Source organism: Patella vulgata, chromosome 1 (assembly GCF_932274485.2).
Source record: "Patella vulgata chromosome 1, xgPatVulg1.2, whole genome shotgun sequence".
Taxonomy (NCBI): Eukaryota; Metazoa; Mollusca; class Gastropoda; family Patellidae; genus Patella; species Patella vulgata.
In genome coordinates this window covers 7,178,979-7,201,230 of record NC_065879.2, presented here as the reverse complement: position 1 = coordinate 7,201,230, position 22,252 = coordinate 7,178,979, and the positions used below count along the sequence as shown (strand labels likewise).

The 22,252-nt window shown below is 38.5% G+C and overlaps 1 protein-coding gene and 2 long non-coding RNA genes across 3 annotated transcripts in view; all 3 read right to left on the bottom strand.

Annotated features, from left to right (window-relative positions):
* LOC126815160 (uncharacterized) overlaps positions 1 to 22,252 on the bottom strand; it is a 119,244-nt gene that overhangs the window by 38,950 nt on the left and 58,042 nt on the right. The gene's annotated exons all lie outside the window — the stretch shown is intronic.
* LOC130012112 (uncharacterized) lies at positions 5,084 to 10,934 on the bottom strand. Its single transcript, XR_008787409.1, has 5 exons — positions 10,690 to 10,934; positions 9,714 to 10,076; positions 8,637 to 8,759; positions 7,948 to 8,040; positions 5,084 to 6,847 (listed from the first exon to the last, which is right to left on the bottom strand). It is a non-coding gene; the product is annotated as an uncharacterized LOC130012112 (long non-coding RNA).
* Positions 13,978 to 21,053, bottom strand: LOC130012114 (uncharacterized). Its single transcript, XR_008787410.1, has 3 exons — positions 20,967 to 21,053; positions 16,501 to 16,815; positions 13,978 to 14,092 (listed from the first exon to the last, which is right to left on the bottom strand). It is a non-coding gene; the product is annotated as an uncharacterized LOC130012114 (long non-coding RNA).

Genomic DNA, 22,252 nt, shown 5'->3' with positions numbered 1-22,252 from the left:
CCAAGCCGAATCGAAGCCATCCGTGGGTCTACAGAGTTGATTTTGTGCTTGTTGTGTAAATAAAGATCTAATTTATAATTTCTATGACATCTGAAGCCTAAATAAAGACTTGCAATAATCAGATTTAGCTCTTGCATAATATATGTTTAAGTTAAGATACAATTTTAATTTACAATATTATTTTAGTGGATTTTATCTAAAATGCTTTAAAAAGTTTTGTGAAATTAGGATGGAATTTTAGTTTAAGACGATTTTAAGGATATTTAAGTTTTTGTGAAGCGTAAAGTCACCGTGGCCACCTTTCTGCTAATCATGATGGACATAGGCTAAATTGTGCCCATATAGCGGTGTGTCGCCTATTCTTTATCCAATTTCAACAGGAAATTCCTGCCTAAAAATGGATTAAGAGATATAAAGATTTTAAACCATTTGTTAATGTATACATGGGGCCAATAGTTAGCTTCAATACCTCCACTCCCAGCCAACACAACCCCTGGTCACGTTTATCTTTCTTTTGTATACGTGACAGGAGGTAGTTATGCTCAAGTAAGAAGATCACAGTGCTAACAATTGTTTTTGAAGTTTTCTTTATTGCAAAGTTAGCAGTGGTAACAACAAATTACATATTAATATGGATGATAACTTCCGATCATAGACCGTTCCTAAAGGACCTAACAATGACAGATTACAAATGTCCTTATATACTCTTCAAAAAAAGTAGGGGATATTCAGAAACAATACAGAACTGCGGAGATGCACTGCTGTTTTGGGGCAATCTGACCCACTCCTCTTGCAGCGCCACGGTCAATTCTTGCAGTGTTGTCCGTTGACGTTGACGTCGACGAACACGGCTCCCGATCAAATTAAACGTAACACACTAAAGCAAAGATACGCTACGCAGTAAATCTTATGCAAGAACTGATAGGAAAGCAAACATGGATAGATAAACCAGCACGCGGCAGTTTTCATCAACCCTTCCTTGAAGTGTGAAAGTTGACAATGCCCCCCCCCCCCCACGTGTATGGCGCTATTGCGTGTCGCATGTGCAGCTCGGTGGTTCTGTTGGGGCAATAAGTTCTTCATCTGTGAACATACTCTCAAAGCATGTCAAATGTCCATGACTATTTATCATATCGCAACCTGCATAGGTATTTGCATTTCAATATCCCCTACTTTTGTTGAAGAGTATATATAAAAGACAGAGTTTGTTTGTTTGTTTGTTATTTACATTAAAACCAGTTTGATTAAAATACAGATCCTATTTCGTTTTTGTTTTTAAAGTTTAAAATTTCGTTTTACTTGTCTTTATTACACTAGGATCTGGAAGAGTTGTTGTATAACCTGGGTTCTTGATGATGTGAGGAATTAGCCAATGAAACGGTCCGTTACGGTCAGCTTTTGGGGTGAGGTGCACGGAACCTTGGGTAAACCATTAGAAACGTCAACGCTGATTGATTAACCAATGTCTGTTTCATAAGGTCAAAAGCCGCTCGTATGACACCTGAAGCGACCTCCTACTTTAGCTGTTCAGATCTTCCTGTAGTGGAGGCCATCGACGGTATAAAAAAACCGAAACGAAATATAGATCTGTATTTTAATCAGATTGCAGGAACCAAACGATATATGCGGAGTTTTCGCCGGTGCAACACCGGGTAACTAAGCTAAGGTATTATGAAACAAAAAAAACTAAAAGAGGAAAACAGCAAGGATTATGGGAGTTTAAAGCGGAAGTACTAATAGAAAAGCCACGTTTTATTAACAAAAACATTCAATACTATTCATCACCTAATGTATTGATAGATGTCCTTGATAACTGAACTCTCAATGTTTTTGTTATGATTTTTCAGCAAATGAGCCAATGGTTTGACAATCATATGCTACGCCATGTTTGATAGAAACAGATCCGAATCTTCTGGATATTTTCTTCCCCGTCAACTTTGACATCGAATCCCTTATGCTGCATCATATCAGTATACTGATAGCCGCGAACACCAAGACGAAAGTTCACATTCGAATACCAAGCTATCAAACACGACATAAAGTTGCCCATTTATATTGTATTGTCCGTCTTCAATTAGCCCAGGTTAGGTGCAGAAGAGTAGGACGTTAAACCCCATTTCATTTCATTTATATTGTATTGTACATGTGACTAAAAGAATATCAGTATTTCTTGCAAACAATTGATTACAAGTTGGTGAAGCTCACTAATAGTAACAAACAAAATTTACACAAAAACAAATACACGGACAGGACATCACACTCAGGAAAACACAAACATACAGACAATTCAAAAAAGTGAATGGATCCGGGGGCTAGCAGTTAGCGTCCACTGCGCTGTACAGTCCCGGGTCTGTAGTGACACAGACTTCACTCAAATTTGAAAACAATTAGGAATACAACCAAAAGAACCCATTGTGTAATGCCAGCATGAGTCATGATCTGCTATATGCTACACGAAATATGAATGTAAGCATATGTAGTAAAATTCAACTATACAAGTAACCACATCGGTGAAATGTATAAAAAAAAGTAGTCTAAACTCTAAATTCAATCAAGAAATACTTCAGTATTCAATACATATAGGGTACATGTTAGGGTGACCCACCATAAATAAATATCTCCATATATCTCGACAATTACGCCACAATATTTATATATATGCCAAGCCTCAAATCAGTTTCACACAATTATAGTCACTAAATAAACGATCATGTTGTACTTAATAAGCTATGACCATTAATCATGTATAAATAATAGACTGAAAACTGGTTCCAAGAGTCGTCCATAACATCCAGACACTTTTGAGTAAAAGATAGGTTACGTGCCCTTGTTTTGAAATTAGTCTCGCTTAACCAGTCTATCGACCATTCTACGTCTGATTGACAGGTCGGGATAATCAAGACTACTTTTTTACGAAACGTAACAGAAAGCTAGAACAAGAAATTGAATTTAGAAATAAGCACGTTAGGTAGCTCAACAATCGTTTTAAGAAGCTTGTAAAAGTAAAATGAAACTACTGCTTGTATCATGTTCCTGCCTAACCCGAGTGATTCAGATATATTATTTGTACTAAACCAAAGGATGCCGCTCTTAACGGTACAGTTAATGATAAAGCGATTTAAAAAATGAAACGAACGTAATTTCTAAATCTGCTGTAATAACCAAGAAGCTTAATTTAACTGCTATCCAAAATCGTCAACAATAAATTTTTTACGGCTGTAATAGTTGATAGATTTGTAGCGAATTGCACGTGCCATGGCTATTTATAGTATCATACTGTCAAAAAGTTGGTCTCGGCACGGCGAATGTGCACGCTTCAGTGTTAGTCTCGAACTATCAGCGGTGGACTGTATTTCTGTGAGTACATGGGCCACCCTATACATGTCTACAATATAATTAGAAGCCTAGTTCCTGCTCGTACTTCCCCTTTAATATAGCACATTGCACTGTAACCCGGGTATCATTTAATCTTGTGTATCTAGTGCGAGCGTGCTCTAGCTTGACGTATTTTAGGACTTCTTATGCTAGGGATGCGTAGCTCTAATACGTCGAGGCACAGCGTTCTTACAATATTTATTTTTCAAGGATAAGAAACATAAGTACTAATTATTTGACGTCGAACTGGGTTTATTAACGAATGAACATCATAACACAAATAAAGATATATTGAAATCATAATTAAAACATCAATTAATGAATAATTGAATATATAATTTTAGCATATTATGTGACCAAGTGTAATTCTAAGCTATTTCACATTATTATATTATGCATAAAAGAAACATACAATAAGCGTAAAATAAACATATATACTCAATGAATTATTAGGCGACACAATGTTACAGTATTGGGCCTTTATATCAGGTTCAGATGACAAGACTAGTTCAACATCTTATAATACTTTTATTCTCTGCTTCTTACATATCACGTACAGACATCGTAATGTTAAAAGATTCCATAACTAACTTGTATTGAGGGAGCCATGTCCTAGCTTGGCTAGGCACGAGTGTGCCAACTCCCAGACGCTCTCCCTCGTTCCGTCTCGGCTAATGCCATGGAGGCCATGGCCTCCGCTCTTGTGTCCTTGCCCGGACCTCACTCACTATGTCGTTTCCCTTCTGGGTTTATAAACCCATCAAAACAAAGGATCTTATTAGACACCTGGCTAATGTATCATATCAGGTCTAACATTTAATACATGCTTATCAGACAAAAACAGTTAAATAAAACATGCCACCAACAAGTTAAGGTTACATAATGACACAAGGAATGCTACCAAGACCTCCAGGGGTGTCGATAGTAGATAGGTTTAAAATCACTTTCACGTGTCAAGATGGTAGGAAGCGTCTATACAATCTGTCATTATGTAACAACAATTATAAACTAACTCACCTATACGAAACATACGTACTAATTATTTGACTTCGAACTGGGTTTATTAACGAATGAACATAATTGTTCGTATTTCGTCTCTTATATTTATACCCAGTCGCTATCGCCAACTTAATATCTTAATAATAATTAAACTAGAAATATTTCAACATATACATAATAACAGTTAAACATATAATACAAAATGTGATAACTCAAATATAGGTACTAAGATAGATGTTCAGAAAAGGTAAATAGATAAGAGTGCGTTCAGATTAGAACGATCGGGGTTCGGAGTAAAGATTAACATATCCACTTTAAAGCAATTAGTCAGTTTAGATACGTAATTACATGTATATCAAAATATGTACTATAACACTAGCAATGATCTCTTTCACATTCGTTTAATATCAAATCTTTGTTTAAAAATTCGTAAAAATCATTTAAAACAACCAAAAATCATCTGATTTGTACTTGTGTCCAGTTTAAAACTGATTAATTTTGATAATGAGTGTCTAATTTACATGTATTTAATTTCCTGACACTGTTTAAAAATTAATCATTATACACCAATAAACAGTTGGGTTGTTTATTTTTTAACAGTGATCGAGAAATTAATCGCTTGTAAATTGGACACTCGTTATCAAAATTAAATGGTCAACTTTAAACTGAATTCAGGTATAACTTAGATGATTTTTGGTGATTATAAAAGATTTTTACGAATTTTTAAACAAAAATTTTATATTAAACAAATGTGAAAGAAATTAGTGCTAAATACACAATATTAAATGATACCCCGATTCGGTTACAGTGGTGGTTCTCAAACATTTTTTGTCAATGGCACACCCTGGAACACATGAAAAAAATAGCGGCACACCTGGCTCAATATATATGAAAAAATATTTGAATTTTACAAAATAAACACATGGCAAGTGATAGACGGCATACAACCGTAGACATAGACTAGTCATAAAAACATAGAATGACTCAAACTAAATAAAGACAAACACAGCTGTGACCTTACTTTATTCATTGCAGTGTTTCGAATTTCATCAGTTAAATAGCTGGTTTCGCGGCACACTTAGGAAGATCTCGCGGCACACCTATGTGCGGCGGCGGTACAGTGATTGCGAATCACTGATATCGCATTTATTAAGTAAATAACACACAGTTCACAGTTACTCCAACATTAAGTTACTTAACATAGAAAAATAGACCAATTAAAGATTTCGTTTCGTTTTATTATTAATAGTGTTACAATTCCGATGATATAACTGGATTCAATTATGTAAACAAGACGTAAATAATGAAGGATGGTCCATTTACCTGGTCAGAAAGTTTTAACTCAATAGAATTGGCTACAATTTAATAAAATAGATATCCAGTTACTACAATAGGTGTTGACGCGTACATACAAATCTGAATGTTTGATCACATTAAACCTACTTTATTCCCACCAATAACTTCCGACTACATTTGTGCACGACATGGAGTTAGTAAGGTTGCCTCGATTACCCCGATTCTCGGCCTGGCACTTGTGCTTTGACTGTAATAAGGAAAAGAGGGACGATAATCTGAATGTTTGGCCACATTAAACCGACCCTATTCCCACCAATATCCTCCGACTAAATGTTTGCAGGACATGGAGTTAGTAAGGTTACCTCGATTACCCAGATTCATGGAGAGGGTCGTTAAGCACAGCTGTGATATCTGCCATTAAACACATGGCTTACTAACCAGCAAGTCCGATGTTAGTCCTGCTGTTAGGTCGAGAACGTTAATCAGGAGTATCATGCATGGTTATGCCCGTTATCATTAGTAGAAGGTTAATGCACATTTAAACATACATTATGCAAGAGCTAAATCTGTCTATTGCAGGTCTTTCTTTAGGCCTGAAATGTTATCTAAATTATTAATTAGACATTAATTAACTTATTCAGATCATAATCAACTCTAGATGGCATCGCTAGCCTACGAACTTTAGTGGATTATGAGCCGATTTACTGCATAACTTTCCTTCACGATTTAACGATTAAATGGATAATCGAGACTATGCTGTTTATCGTACTGACTTTAGTAATGATGATCGAGGCTAGGCGTAAATTTCAATCGCTTAGTTCTCGGTTCATAGTAGATCAATTTGAATAAAATTTTCAGCAAATTGCCTTTACATTATCTAGTTTTTAACTATTATAGTGAGAATTGCCAGCTCTTTATCTAATCTCCCATAATGTATCTTTAAGTTTTGTTTATACGGTCGACACAGTAATACATTCCCAGAGTACAAACAATATCAACAACAATGTTAGCTGGCAAATGCGTATGTATAAAAAATGATTTAAAAGGTGCTCAAATTAAATCATGATATTGGCATTGGGTCGTGTCTTGAAAGGCTTGTGCATAAAATTAGCAGTAACAAATGCTGATTAATTCTTCCTTTGATGTTTTCCATGTAGTCTTTTCCCTTTTTTAGATTCTGTAAAAAAAAACATGGTACTATTTACAAATGACAATAATGTTAAAGGCTTTAAAAATTATCAACATATTTTTTTAGAAGAATCAGAGGCGTTATATAAGACGGACACCCCCTCATTGTGTAAAATTAGACATTAGTCACATAGTGGATCCAAGATGGTGACCGTTTAGCGGATTTTTAGGAACTTTAATATTTGAACTCAACACAACAGACCTTTGAAAACCTATTGAAGGCCATATTAAAGGGCATGTAAATTGAAAAATCGAGGAAACTTTAAAATTGGACATTTTGGTGGCCATATTGGATCAAAGATGACCTCGTTTATTGGATTGTGTTGAAACATCAGCACCACCGAAAACCTATAAAAGTATATATTAAAAGGCATGTAAATCGAATAATTGAGGTAAAATTTGGCATTTTGGAGAGAGAGAGAAATGGGGTTTAACGTCCACTCGACACAACTAGGTCATTTCGGGACTAACATATGGTTTAATTTTATTTCAATAATTCGTTGCGCATCGGGGTCTTTAGCAGTGGGAGGAAACCGGAGGACCCGGAGAAAACCCACGAGGTTGGACAGGCGACCCTACTCCTTGTCACGTACAACCGGGGAATCGAAACCACGCCAGTCGACTCAATGACAGACTTTATGATACAGCGCGCGCACGCTAACCATTCAGTCGTCCAACCCCCATTGGCATTTTGGAGGCCATATTGAATCAAAGATGGCGTTTTTTTTTACCGGATTGTAAAGAAACATCATGTTTTGAACTCGGCATCGCCGAAAACCTATAAAAAGACATATTACACGGCATGTAAATTGAATAATTGAGGTAAAATGTAAAATTTGCCATTTTCGCAGCCATTTTGGCGGCCATACTGGATGGAAGATGGCGGTCGTTTATCGGATTTTTTCAGAATATTATTTATTTTGAACTTAGCACCCCAAAAAAACTATAAAAAGACATATGAAACGGTATGTAAATTGAATTATTGAGGTAAATTGTAACATTTGCTATTTTCGCTGGCCATTTTGGATCCAAGATGGCGCTGACCTGATGGGGGCGTAGTCTGTTCATTTTGCATATAAATATACGTACTCCGTCTTCTACTAAGCATTTTTCTCCTGTTTTTATTTCCAGATGTCCTTTTCTTGTTTCTAGATCTTCGTTTCTTCACATCTCTTTTCTTACCTTAAAAATGACGAATCAAAAGATGAGATTTGAACCCATCTAATCAAAATCTGTCTTTTTGCTTATACTTCGAATGTAAACCACTTTAGCATGTACTCAGTGAGTAAGAATCTTAATTCAGATCTGTTTACCTCCCCGACCCTTCCGCATTAAAATCATAAATATTCACCAAACCGGGGCACAAAATGTAAACCCAAACATTCTAGAACAAATGATCAATAAAATGTTCCATGTGAAAACGTGGAAAGGTCAAGCAATAATTGTTATAAATATACGAACTGTATTCGCTAAATGGGAGAAATAATTACTAGCCTAAATCCTTATATATAACCGGAAGTATCGTTTGTTTGATGAATAACGCTTGATTGGAGACGTTCTTGCACATTTTAGCACATATGACGTCACATGTGGATTGCGGGGGGGGGGGGGTTATGACCTGCAGATTTCGTCAAAGTCTCTTGATGTAAAACAGTGCTAGCGCTAACCCTAACCCTAACGCTGGACAAAGCCTAACCAAATCCTCACCCACAATCCACATGTGACGTCATATGCGCATATGACGTCATATCCGATCTAGTGTTCTCCGTTCTATTTACCTTTCTTTACTTTATGTTTAAGTCCATTCCTCTTTGGTCTTTTGGGGAAATATGTAGATTTCCCACCACACGTTCCAACTTCATCCACGATGACATCATTCTCAGTTTGATTGGTTACAGCAACTGAAAGAGAATTTGTCATTTTCATTTCAATACACAACTCGTCATCAAGATACACGCATGCGTTTGGGGCTAATTGTAATTCATTGCCAAGATACTGGTGTTTTCTTAATTAATCTGAATAGACTGGTGTTCAGATTTTCATTAATTAATCTAGTCGGGAGTTATTCTAAATTACCCGGAGAGAGAGAGAGAGAGAAAAAAAAGATATGGGGTTTAACGTCCACTCGACACAAACTAGGTCATTTCGGGACCCGAAAAAAAAACCCCACAAGGCTGGACAGGCGACCCTACTCTTTGCCACGTACAACCTGGGAATCCAAACCACGCCAGACCTCATGATACAACGCGCACGCGCTAACCGTTCGGTCACCTAACCCGCCATTTAAGATATTCAAGTGTTATAATATAGTAGTTTGCAAGGTCTTGCAAAATCCCCCAAATGATGATCAGCGGCATTAAGCTATAGCCTCATAATATAACCCCTTAATTCCATTTAAGCTTGGTTGTCTTTCAAGCTGGGGGCCACGGTAGTTAAGACGCTGGCTGGCTATCTTGGGGGTTCTGCATTGGCAGAGAAAGTTCATCTGGATTTTCCGACGTGGTTTCCATTTGTCAGTGCTGCAGGACGGAGGGCCTGACAAGGACAGCTGACTAGCCATTCGGATGAGACAGTTTGAATTCGATATAAGAGTAGGCCACAGTGCCGCTGACCGGGCAGTTTGAATTCGATATAAGAGTAGGCCACAGTGCCGCTGACCGGGCAGTTTGAATTCGATATAAGAGTAGGCCACATTGCCGCTGACCGGGCAAAATTTCCCTCATGTATGGCGTAAGCCCGTCTTCATTAGCCCAGTCGGAACTGAATAGTAAGACGTTAATTTAATATCGTCTGTGAAGCTGGGTTTACAATACTATAAACGACACAAAAACACCACATAAAGATAACTAACTTACGTTCAAATTTAAAAACAAAACCACGTCCAGTTTTTGAATGTTCCGATGTTTTAAATTCTATATCAATACAGCCGTCTAGAGTTATGAAATCTATTGTGTCGTTTCCACGAAGTTTCTTTCTCTTTACTCGATGTCCATTGGGTGAAACGTACCATATATTAACCCTTTCTTTTGAAGTGTCAAGGTCAAGGTCAAAGTCATCAGCGAAAATGCGTACACCATATTTCTTATTGACACGTAACCGTTTCCTGCAAGTTTTAGTGACTGCTGGGTAATTCCAAGGAAAGCTGTCGTGACTTTTAATAAGACCATTAGTTTCTTTGATTTCCCAATGGTTGTCGTCACATATGTTGTACACGTAACCTTAATTTAGTAAAAATAGAGATATGGATATGTAAATACAGATAATATTTGCCATATTTGGAATGCAATGAAAATTGTGCTGTTTATTGGAAATTCCCGGTAAATCAATGAAATTATCAAATCTTTTCAATTTCCGCTTCAAAAGAAATGCAGTGGGGTGTAGTGTCTATTTTCCTGAATCCAACGGGCTAATAAAAGTAGACATAACTGATGCGGTATCTTATGAGAGGAAATGCGCTCGGGAAGAGGTGTTTCCGCGGATACTGATCTTGGAAACATTACTGACGTTCTTTTACGTGTACATCCGAGTTTATCATTCCATTCAAACGACCGTATGCCCTTTCTTATTCGGTCGTCTATCCTCCATTACTGACGAGGGGGACAGACCTTGAACTTTCTCTGCCCACAAAGGGGCCCACTGAGGCGCTTCAGAGATTTATTTATGTACAAATGCATATAGCTTCATATGGTCCATGAGAGGTCCGTAGCTATTGGGGGTGGGCAAGAGGGACAGCTGGTTCTGGAAAAAAATCGGCGCACCTCTTGCACCCCCCCCCCCACCCCACAAGATCGAGTTTGAGACATTTTTGGATTATAATTATAACAGAATTACCCTTTGGAACACACTGAAAGTAGCTCATCATGGTATAACTCGGCATCAAAATAAAACATCTTTCTACTGATGTCATGGTTATTGGAATTCCCTCTTGCCATGACAGGTTACAAGAATTTAACCAATAGCAGCCATTTCTCTGAGCAAGTAAGGTGTGAATCAGTCCTGTGCAGTCACCGTCTCTATGGTAACACAGGTTGTTGTTACTGGCACCCACGGAAACTTCCGGTTTGTATATGACGTGATTTAATGGACAGGTCAATCGAATGCGGTCGTTTTTGCTGTTAATACATTCTTCAATACTGGCAAAAACTGTAATTAAGATGAAAAGGCGACTTTAATACATCAAATGAAATTAAATGGCGTATGACTATTCTTTGCAACCTTAAACATACATTGCAAGAGCTAAATCTGCCAGTTTTCTGGATTAGAACCAGGTATGCTGCTTCTGATTTTAATGTATAATAGAGACTATGTTTTTTATCGTACCGATTTTAGTTATGATGATCGAGGCTTTGCCCAAAATTCAATCGCTAAATTCTCGGTTCAGGGTGGATCAATTTGCCTAAAATTATCAGCAAATTTCCTTTACATTATCTAGTTTTTAACTATTATAGCTCGTTATCTAATCTCCCATAATGTATCTTTAAAACAGCCGAAAATTAGTCCAAAAGCAAATATTAATGTAATATAAATGTATATAAAGTGATTTATATTCAATTGTTTTAAAAATTGTTGTAAATTCTAATCAATTATGTTTGGTGAAACGCGCGAACAGTCGAAATTTAACGACAGTTCTTTACTCTTGCTTGGTCCATTCTACACGTTTGTTAGTATTATTATTTTGTCGTTTGTGAATCAGCCATTATTAAAGATACATTATGGGAGATTCCATAACGAGTTGGCAGTTCTAACTATAATAGTTAAAAACTAAATAATGTAAAGGCAATTTGCTGAAAATTTCATTCAAATTGATCCACAATGAACCGAGAACCAAGCGACTGAAATTCCCCAAAGCCTCGGTCATCATTACTAAAGTCAGTTTGATAAACAGCATAGTCTCGATTATCCATTTAATCGAGAAGGAAAGTTGTGCAGTAAATCGGCTTACAATCCACTATAGTTCGCAGGCTAGCGCTGCCATCTAGAGTTGATTATGGTCTGAATAGGTTAATTAATGTCTAATTAATAATTTAGATAACATTTCAGGTCTAAAGAAAGGCCTGCAATAGACAGCTTTAGCTCTTGCATAATGTATGTTTAATTACTTTCACATTGTCTTGTAGGATATGTTTTCATTGTCCGTTACAAATAGCATCCGAAACCATAGAATACACGACTCATAACCAACTGTTCACTGACTCTTAAATATTGGATATAAGGATCTCAATTTTCCCCTACAATATAACATCGCCAATATTGAATAAAATGGATAAATATTGAATTAGTGTTTTTAATTTCGAATATTATATAAAATATTGAGTTTGAGGTTTAGCTCCTTTAATGACCATTTTCAGGAAAATGATTTTTACAAGAAATCAATCTTTATACAAGCAGGCTTTCACGTCTATGTTGGCTTGGTTAAATTCGAGTGGACATGAACGCAAGAGGATCCGAGACAAAAGCTCCCCTTGTAGAGTTCAAGTTGTTCACCCTACTAAACTGTAGAGAGGGGTGGGGGATAACGTCCACTCGACACAAACTAGGTCATTTCGAGACTAACATATGGTTCAATTGTATTTCAATGATTCGCTTGCGCGTAGGGGTCTTTAGCCGTGGGAGGAAAGCTGGGGACACGGTGAAAACCCACGAGGTTGAACAGGCAACCCTACTCCTTGTCACGTACAACAGGGAAATCGGAACCACGCCAGTTGACTCAATGACAGACCTTATAATACAGCACGAACGCGCTAACCATTCGGCCATCCAACCCCCTATATTATGTTAAAGTGTTGGGTTTACTTACCTTGGGGAGTATCTGAGTATGTTCTGTTAACAATATCTGTTGATAGTCTAATTCTTTCCTCTAGAAATACATAATATAAACATGACCTTCTATACTCATTTACTCTTCATTGGTCCAATCGGAGCAGAACAGTAGGATGTTAAACCCCATATCATTTCTATCCTGATTATGTCAATCGTGAGCTCTGTGTTACGGCCCTCATCCAATCTTACTGTTTTGCACAAAACTAGTCAGGAGGTCTGGACAAAGGCGACGTCTTTTTGCAGACGCTACCCATGGTCTTAGCATGCCATATTTGATAGACACCACTTTCTCCAAATTTATTATAACGGTAAATCTCTTTGATCTTTGGGGTATATTCTATGCCCGGAATAACTTGCGCTTTGAAAGTCGAGGGCGGCTTTGGATATATACCGGGGAATTTGGGGTTATTCTTCTGCAAATTTTTCGTCAAACCTGTAACGGGTTATTCATCCAGAGTAGGTTTTTTCCCCATAAGAAAACATGTTACAAGGTTCTTCTTATGCGAATTCTGGGATATTCTCATCTTGCGTACATGTAAACATAGACGGTTTATAAGCAAGATAAAAGTCCTCGACTTCGGTAATGCTGGGGAAGAAAGACTTTGGAAAAAACTGTCGACAGAAGAAAATCGGCCTGCCAACCTCGGGTTTTCTTTTTCTTGGGTTATTTTCTTCAGTCTTTCTTTCCCCAGCATAACCCCCGTCTCGTGCTTTATCCTACACATATTAGATCTTCAAGATTTCCGTTATTTAAGAACATATATGTCAGTTTCTAAACAGCTTCGGATTACAATTTCGGTTGGTAAACCTGTATTTTTATGGTCCTACGATACAATGTTTAATACCATCCTTCCTAATGACCATCTCATCTCATATTCTTCCTAATTACCATCTCATATGTTGAGGAGTTAGTCGAATTAACCCCCGGGTCGACGGCCAGAACAGTAATTCCCCTAAAGCATTTTCTTTCAGGCAAATCTCAATTAACATATGTTGACTCTCCCTGGAACACCCCATAACACTTTCAATTAATGAGAATTCACACGGCTTAAAAATGTTAAGCTGTACTTACTTTGAAATCTGATCACAAAACCACGACCTATTTTCGCCCCAGGTGACGAAATGAAATTTATTTCAACCAATCCGCTAATAACAGTCAGGGTTTTACTCAAGGCTGTAGTGACGTTATACGTTACATCATTAGCTATGTCTCGTATGACAAGAGAGTCTCCGTCTTGGGTTTCAACATCATCTATCATTAATTTCAATGTGTAACCTTGATTCACAGCAATATATTTGGTGCATTTCTGCTTTGCAGACCCATACGACCACGGATATTCTGCGTGACTTCTTATTACGCCCTCTATGACGTCAATTTCCTTTTCGCTTGCGTCACAAATACTAAACAGGTGCTCTGTAAAATGTATAAACAATAATGTGTCATTACAAAAATAACTTGAATGTATACAAGGTTGATCTGTTTGTTAATGTGGCACTGACTCACTAAACAGGAGGGACTGGGGTCAGTCCCGGGGCCTCGTTTTTTCGTCCCATCCTAACGACTAGGCAGCTATCCTTGTCAAGCCCTGCATCACTGACAAGGGGAAACCCCGCCGAAAAATCTCAATGAACTTTCTCGGCCAACACCGGAATCGACCCCGTGATCTCCAGGCTAGTGAACCAGCGCCTTACTCACCTAGCCACCGTCTCCCCCCCCCCCACCGGGTTGGTGCAGACAGGTAGAACGTTAAATAGTTTATCATATAACCTACTTTAAACTATAAACAATCCGGGGTGTTGGATGACCAAATGGTCAATGAGGACGTTGTGCAACAAGGAAGATAAAGCGATAGAAAATAATCTGAGATAGATAAAATTTAAACATTAACCATATTATAAATTAGGTCGTCACGATTTACCTAGCTTATCATAGCTTATCGCTGAAAATAGGAGGATAATTTTATTTACATACACCTCGCTGTTTATTTACATAAACTTAAAGGTACGGTATGGTAAACTTCTGTGCAATGAAATCAAATGAGATAATGCAGTCGGACATACGATTTCTAACTGTCAGGGGGTCTTTAACGTGCTCTGGTTTTGGTATCGTATCGTTCTTTTGCTTTTACTTTTCAAACCACCCGCTCTGCTATACTGGCAAATCGGAAACTAGGCTGAAAAAATATAGAGGAACCAGGGCCCGGCCCCAATTGTCTGTGAACCAATGTTTTACGCACCGAGCCACAAATGTGGAGCATATTGCATTCATATTGAGAGGGGGGGGGGATAAAGGTTAGCGCGCGTTGTTTCATAAGGTCTGTCATTGGGTTAATTGGCGTTAGTCATTTAGGGACTAATTAACATATGGTTCAATTATATTTCAATAATTCGCTTAGTGGGAGGAAACCGAGGGACCCGTAGAAAACCCACGAGGTTGTACGGGCGAGCCTACTCATTGTCACGTACCATCGGCGATTCGAAACCCCGCCAGTTGACCCAATGACAGACCTTATGATACAGTGCGCACGCACTAACCATTCGGTCATCCACCCCCCACCCTTGGTGTAAACCGTATATTCAAATTACGCCATATGAAAATTTATTTCTAATCAGCGACCGAAGTGCAAATTCTCTTTAATAGATAGATATCTTTAAGAGGTTGCTAATCTTTCATGTAAAACGGCCTAGTCGTAATTTAACGTGCTTATCTCTGTGTAAAAACTATCAATTTATACATAACGCAACATGAGCTTATTTTTTGTATACAAAACGATGATGGGTGTCTGTTTATGTTTATTATAAGCTGGTTCTGTTTCTAGATTGGGTAAATAGCACAAGGTCATTAGCTGAGATCTGTGTCGAATATCCGGTGCTATCTGTCTGCATTTAGCATTTTATCTTCGTAGTCATAATAACCTGGTTTTAGGACCATCTCATTTTAGCACTTATTTGAGGTCAACTTGCAGGATGTAATGGCTGTGGTTTTGTTTTAAGCCCTGTTTATACCATTCAGCTCACCAAAATCTTCTATCATGATGTTCCACGGGAACATGTGAAGGACGCAGGTTATACTACCTATCTGCTTGTCCTATAGAAGTTACGTTTCCGTAAGTAGTAATAAACGTTAAAAAAAAAAATCCCGAACGATTAGTGTAATGCGAGGTCGGGAACAGCAAAACGTGACTAGCAGACGTGATTGTACGTGTGCGCTAATGAGACCATGAAAGGACTTCGGGTTATGCTTCACATAACTTCTCAGTCCCGAACTTTGAAAGTCACCCTTTTTCATATGGTACGTAGTTTATAAGAGTCGAGAATAGATACACTTCGTTGCCTCACTGCGGCGGGTATTTCCCTTGTTGGAGAAATATGATCACAAATCTATCTACCAGGCATTATATGTGTCTACGAGGTTCTTCGAAAAATCCTCACAATGAAATGAAGACAGGCATACGCCATACAGTGTGCTATGAGGGAAATTATGCCCGGACAGTGGCACTACGGCCTACTCTTATATCGAATTCCAACTGTCAAGGGATCTATTACGCGTACGTCAATGTGTACAAGGGATCTCGTTTTTTTCGTCCCATCCGAACGACTAGACAGCTGTCCTTCGTCCTGCATCACTGAGAAAGGGGGAACCACGTCGGAAAATCTGGATGAACTTTCCTCGGCCAATGCAGGGATAGAACACACGACCCCCAGGCCAGCGTCTTAACCACTTAGCCAACCTGACCCCCAGATAGCCAGGGGATAATAACAATTTACGTAGTTCACGCCACAACTTTCTATTTGGTTTGTAAATATTCAATTTAATTTTACCTTCTTTAATACACAGGGGATTTGAGTAGGCCACATAGTTCGCCGTCTCTCCAGTACATCTTTTGTCGTCTGTTTTAAGGATTACCTGCCCATTTCTCCAACCAACAGAACAAGATTCTCTCCAATAGCATTTGTTGTTTTGCTTCAACATACTCAGGGATTGGCCGATGCAGTCCCCATCTTCATAGCTGCAAGTTGATTGGTTGCCTTTACCAAGAAATATCATTGGACGATAGATCACATGACCTTTCGGACAACTGAAGTAAATGTGTTCCCTGCGTTTAAACAGGCAGCGACTGATTAATCCGTCATTTCCTGTAAATATATTAATTTAAAATTACAAGTCCATGCGACTGTTTGGTGTTTGGCAGGGCCGTAACTAGCTCAGGGCAACCAGGGGGGGGACGTGTTCTTAGGGATGCTGTAAAATTGACGGACAATGTATATCTACTTTTTTTATGGTCGACAATTTATTCAGGGGGGGGGGGGCAAAACTTTTTTCAGGGGGAGCTTCACCCCACCCACCCCTGCGCCCCCTCCCCCTAGTTACGGGCCTGCTGTTTTGTCAGTGTAATTAGCCATGTAAGACATGAAATGGGGTTTAGCGTCTAAATTTTTGCAATAACCTGGCTAGTTAATCAACTCGGGCATACCTCATGCATTGTGCTATGGGGACACTCGGCAAACCTCGGTAGATTCCGTTACTCTACATCTAGCCTCGGCTGTATGACGTTAAGTGATATGTACCTTCGCTTATACAATTGCGATGCGGCACCGGTTTAGTTATTAGGAAATCTTGCCGCTTTTAAAAAGAAGTTATCAAAATTGCGTTGTTCGAAGCGTGTGTAGAATTTTCAGTGCAAAGTTGTCCTTGAAAGAAAAACAACTTCAGACTTTGAAATATTTGTATGATAAAACATTCTTCAAAGGCGTCGTCATGGGCAACGCCCTTGGTAATCCTGGAACTTGAAAGTAGTTCCAATGGCGGACTTCGTAATACAGCCGAGGCTAGATGTAGGGTACTGGAATCTGCCGAGGTTTGCCGAGTGCTATGGGGAAATTTCGCTCGGACAGCGGCCTTACGGCCTACACCTATTACGAATTCCAACTCTCAAGAGTTCTTTTATAGTTCATGTCAATATATACACGGGGCCGCTGTTTTTTCGTCCTACCCGAATGATTAGAATCCGTTTATTGTCATCTACTATCTTTGCTGTTTTATCCCTAATGATTCATTTGAGCTCGTCATTAGCTTGTCGTGTGAATTCACACGGAAATTGTTCGGGTGAAGCGCTTAAAGAGGCATTATGGAAGAAAGTATAAAGAGCTGGCAGTTCAAATAATTTAAAAATAGATTACTTCACTCTGAGTCGAGAAATACCTATTTTAAAAACATTGTAGCCTCAATCGTCATTGTTACTGTTGCTATAATAAGAATACACAAATTCTCGATTATCCAGTTTTACTGTTAATCATTACAGCCGTTTAACGACAGGGCGGATTCAAATCTAATAAAAAAAAATCAGATGGCATCGAAAGTTGATTATGGTCTTGTCATGCCAATAAATGTCTAATTAATAGTTTATATAACATTTCAGCCAAAAGAAAGACCTGCAATAGGCAGATTAAGCTCTTGCATAAGACTCGAATGACCAGTACAGTGGTTACGATCAGTTCACACATCTTGTCAAAACTACAACTATTGATAACTTCGCCCAAAATAAAGTAATTTGGGTGAAAGTTTCAAAATATTTATTTTGCATTATCTACTAATGCACCTTTAATCAACGTGTCAAAACTTATTAGGGTGTATGTATTTCTGTTCCTGTATGCGATTGAAATGAAGAGAGAGAGAGAGAGAGAGAGAGAAATGGGGTTTAACGTCCACTCGACACAAACTAGGTCATTTCGGGACTAACATATGGTTTAATTTTATTTCAATAATTCGCTTGCGCGTAGGGGTCTTTAGCAGTGGAGGACCCGGAGAAAACCCACGAGGTTGGACAGGCGACCCTACTCCTTGTCACGTACAACCGGGGATTCGAAACCACGCCAGTAGACTCAATGACAGGTCTTATGATACCGCGCGCGTGTGCTAACCATTTGACCACCCAACCCCCACTCCTAACTTAAAATCACGACAGGCTTTATGATACAGCGCGCACGTGCTAACCATTCAGCCATCTAACCCCCCCTCGAAATGAAGAAGGAGGTGTCAAGGAATTTGAGCTTTGGGGGTCCAAGGTGGCAATAGCGCGTGGGTTGCGATAAATTGGTGTGTGTGGTGGGGAGAGTGGAGGGGGGGGGCGGGATAATCTATAGTTTTATATAATCAGAAGCTTTGTGCTTATCGGCTCATTTAGATGCATGCATGTATAGGGTTAAAGGGGTGGGGGGGGCCTAGAACAAAGCGGTGTCAATGTTTTGCTAGTTAGATTTTTCGACGTTATATCGATAAATGTAGCAGACAGAATAAAATAATAAATAGTGAAATTTATCAAGATCAGTGACTTTTCGATGCGTCCGATTTAACTCAAACCTGTTGTCCAAGGCACACGGCCTTTAACAAGTAACTTAAAGCGATAATTTCATATTTTCTAAGAAAGTCAAAACATGATTATTTCTATGTCTTTTGCTCAATAGGTTATCAACTCACTATTATACGATCATGGGCATTATTTCCCACCCTTAAAAATCATTGACACAGGAAATAATAACACAATTACCTCCCTTGTTTTCCTATTGCCTCCATGCATTAGCTACCTTCAAACGTTGGAATTTGAAGTTGAAAATGATATTTTTGCCAATTTCTCAGCTGGCAATAGTGACTTATAGGATTAATAGGATTATTCTTTAACAAGGTAGGACGGTTTATGGATACCGTCTATTATAGGGCTTTATTTTAATAAATTTTAAAAATATAACTACATGACATTGCAGCTTTAATGAATCGGATAATGCTGTTTGAAGTAGATATGTGTAACTGATATTAAAAAACTCCATTAGTAGAGAGAGAGAGAGAGAGAGAGGGGGTGGGGTTAACGTCCACTCGACACAGAATAGGTCATTTCGGGACTAACACATGATTCAATTTTATACCAATAATTCGCTTGCGCGTAGGGGTCTTTAGCAGTGACAGAAAACCTGAGAACCCGGAGAAGACCCACGAGGTTGAAAAGGCGGCCCTACCCCTTGTCATGTACACCTGGGAAATCGAAACCACGCCTCATGTTCTCTGAAAATTTCTCATTCACAATAACCTATACCAATAACAGAAATAAAATTTCTACGATAAACTCCTCAAGAAAATCGGCGCAACAAGAAATAAAATGAAATGATATGGGGTGTAACGTTCTACTGTTCAGCGCAACAAAGTAATTTTGTAACACCATGGCTATAACATTAAAGGCTCAATGCCACTCTTGTTGTAACTGAATAATAGGTCCCAATCTTTATTCTTGTCAACAAATTGCACTATTTTACAATATTCCAATTAATTGATGATACAAATTTCATCTTAACACACCTAATTTAAGAAATTGGAAAAATTCAACTAAATGATTTGAAAAGCCTGACGTAAAGCTTTTCAAATGTGACTTGGATTTAAAAATATTTTTGAACCCTCTGGACAAGTAAAATAGGATTTAATGGATAATTTACACAACAGATAGGACACAAACACATCTAGTACTTAGAATAAGGCTATTTTTTTTTATTTTCTGGAGCTGTCAAGCCAGCAAGAGTGTTATTGTCCCTTTAAAACGAAACGAAAATAAAGAAATCACCTTTACCCACTTATTGTAATCATTCAAAGCTATTATAAAAGTGCAAAGTACTATATACTTTGCCTGGTTATACAAGTCATTTGTGATTAATTATCAATTTGTATGAACTGAAAGCAAACATCAATTTAATGGATTTTTTCTCCTTTTCTAACGATTGTTACAAGACTATCGACCATCTTGAATTGCTTTTGATCTTTTTTAAACCTACATTATGCAAGAGCTAAATCTGCCTATTTACAGATCTTTCTTTAGGCCTGAAATTAATTAACTTATCCAGGCCATAACCAGCTCTCGATAGCATCGGATTTCTCCGATATTAAATAGATTAGAACAGTTCAGCCATATTTTGATTTACGCTTAAAATGGACGAGCGAGACATAGCTTCGAACAACGAGTACGGTGGTTGAAATTATTGCACACTTCTTGTCAAACCTTCAAAGGCTAATATCTTCGCTAGCAATAGGGTAATTTGAATGAAATTTTCAAATTATTCCTTTTCCATTATCTATTTTTGAACTATTAGTCAAGAATCGGTAGCTCTTTATCTAAATCTTACATAATTTATGTTTAAATCACCCACTGATTGAAATAACACGAACACCCACTGATTATATAAAATTCGTAGCCTAAAGCTTATTAGATATAGAAAATGAAAAATTATAAATAATTGTTTTTACTCACCAAAACAATGGATGAATGTCGTTAAAATGAGAAGAAGGAAAATCCGACATCTCATCGTGACAGAGTTCTCTTATTGAAATATTCTCTTGACATCCGGGTATTTGCGTTAAGTCACGTTGAACAAGGAAAGATTTACTTCCGGCATAATAATTACCACTGTCATTTTAAACAATAAAACATGGCACGCATTGTCCTTTTGAAGTCGGGGATCACGTGGCTAAGTGGGTAAGACGCTAGCTCGCTAGCCTGGAGGTCGGGTATTCGATCCCTGCATTGACCGAGAAAGTTCATCCTGATTTTCCGGCGTGGTTCTCCCTTATCAGTGATGCAGGACGGAGGGCCTGACAAGGATAGCTGTCTAGTCCTTCGGATGAGACGAAAAACCGAGGTCCCGTGTATACATTGGAATGCACGTAAAAGATCCCTTGGCAGTTGGAATTCGATGTAAGAGTAGGCGATAGTGCCGCTGCCCGGACAAAATTTCCCTCATAGCACACTGTATGGCGTATGCCCGTCTTCATTAGCCCAGCATAGGAGCAGAACAGTAGGACGTTAAGCCCCATTTCATTTCATTTCATTTCATTTCCTTTTGAAGTCTGTTGAAATGAAATCAAATAGGGTTTGAAGGAATATTTATCTGAACCAACCGGAATAAATGAAGAACGGCATACGCCATGCTGTGTATCTACTCTTCGTCGAATTTGAATTGTTCTTTCACGTCCACGGGAACTGGCCTCATCCGAACGACTAGCCCTCTTTTTCTGATTGGCATGCCCCCCCCCCCCTGCCCTTCATCAATGAAAATGGAAAAGCACACTGAAAAATCATGAGAGACTTTCTTGTGCCAGACTCCAACTGTCGTGCGATGCGTTACGATAGTATTGTCCCTAATGAGTTCACGATCTACTACGTGCAGATACGTTCGGATACGTTTCAATACGACCAACACGATTGTCCCTAATGAGTTCACGATCTGCTACGTGCAAATACGTTCGGATACGTTTCAATACGACCAACACGATTGTCCCTAATGAGTTCACGATCTGCTACGTGCAGATACGTTTCGATACGACCAACACGATTGCTACGACTGTCGTGTGTTACGATAGGCTTGCCCCTATTGACTCCGCGATGTGGTACGTGCAGATACGTTCGGATACGTTTCAATACGATCAACACGATTGCTATACGATACGACTGATCACAATATATGATAAGTCCTGATACCTAGCATTAGCGAATACCGTGAGTGAACCAAGGACCTCATGTGGTAAATGAACCAGCGC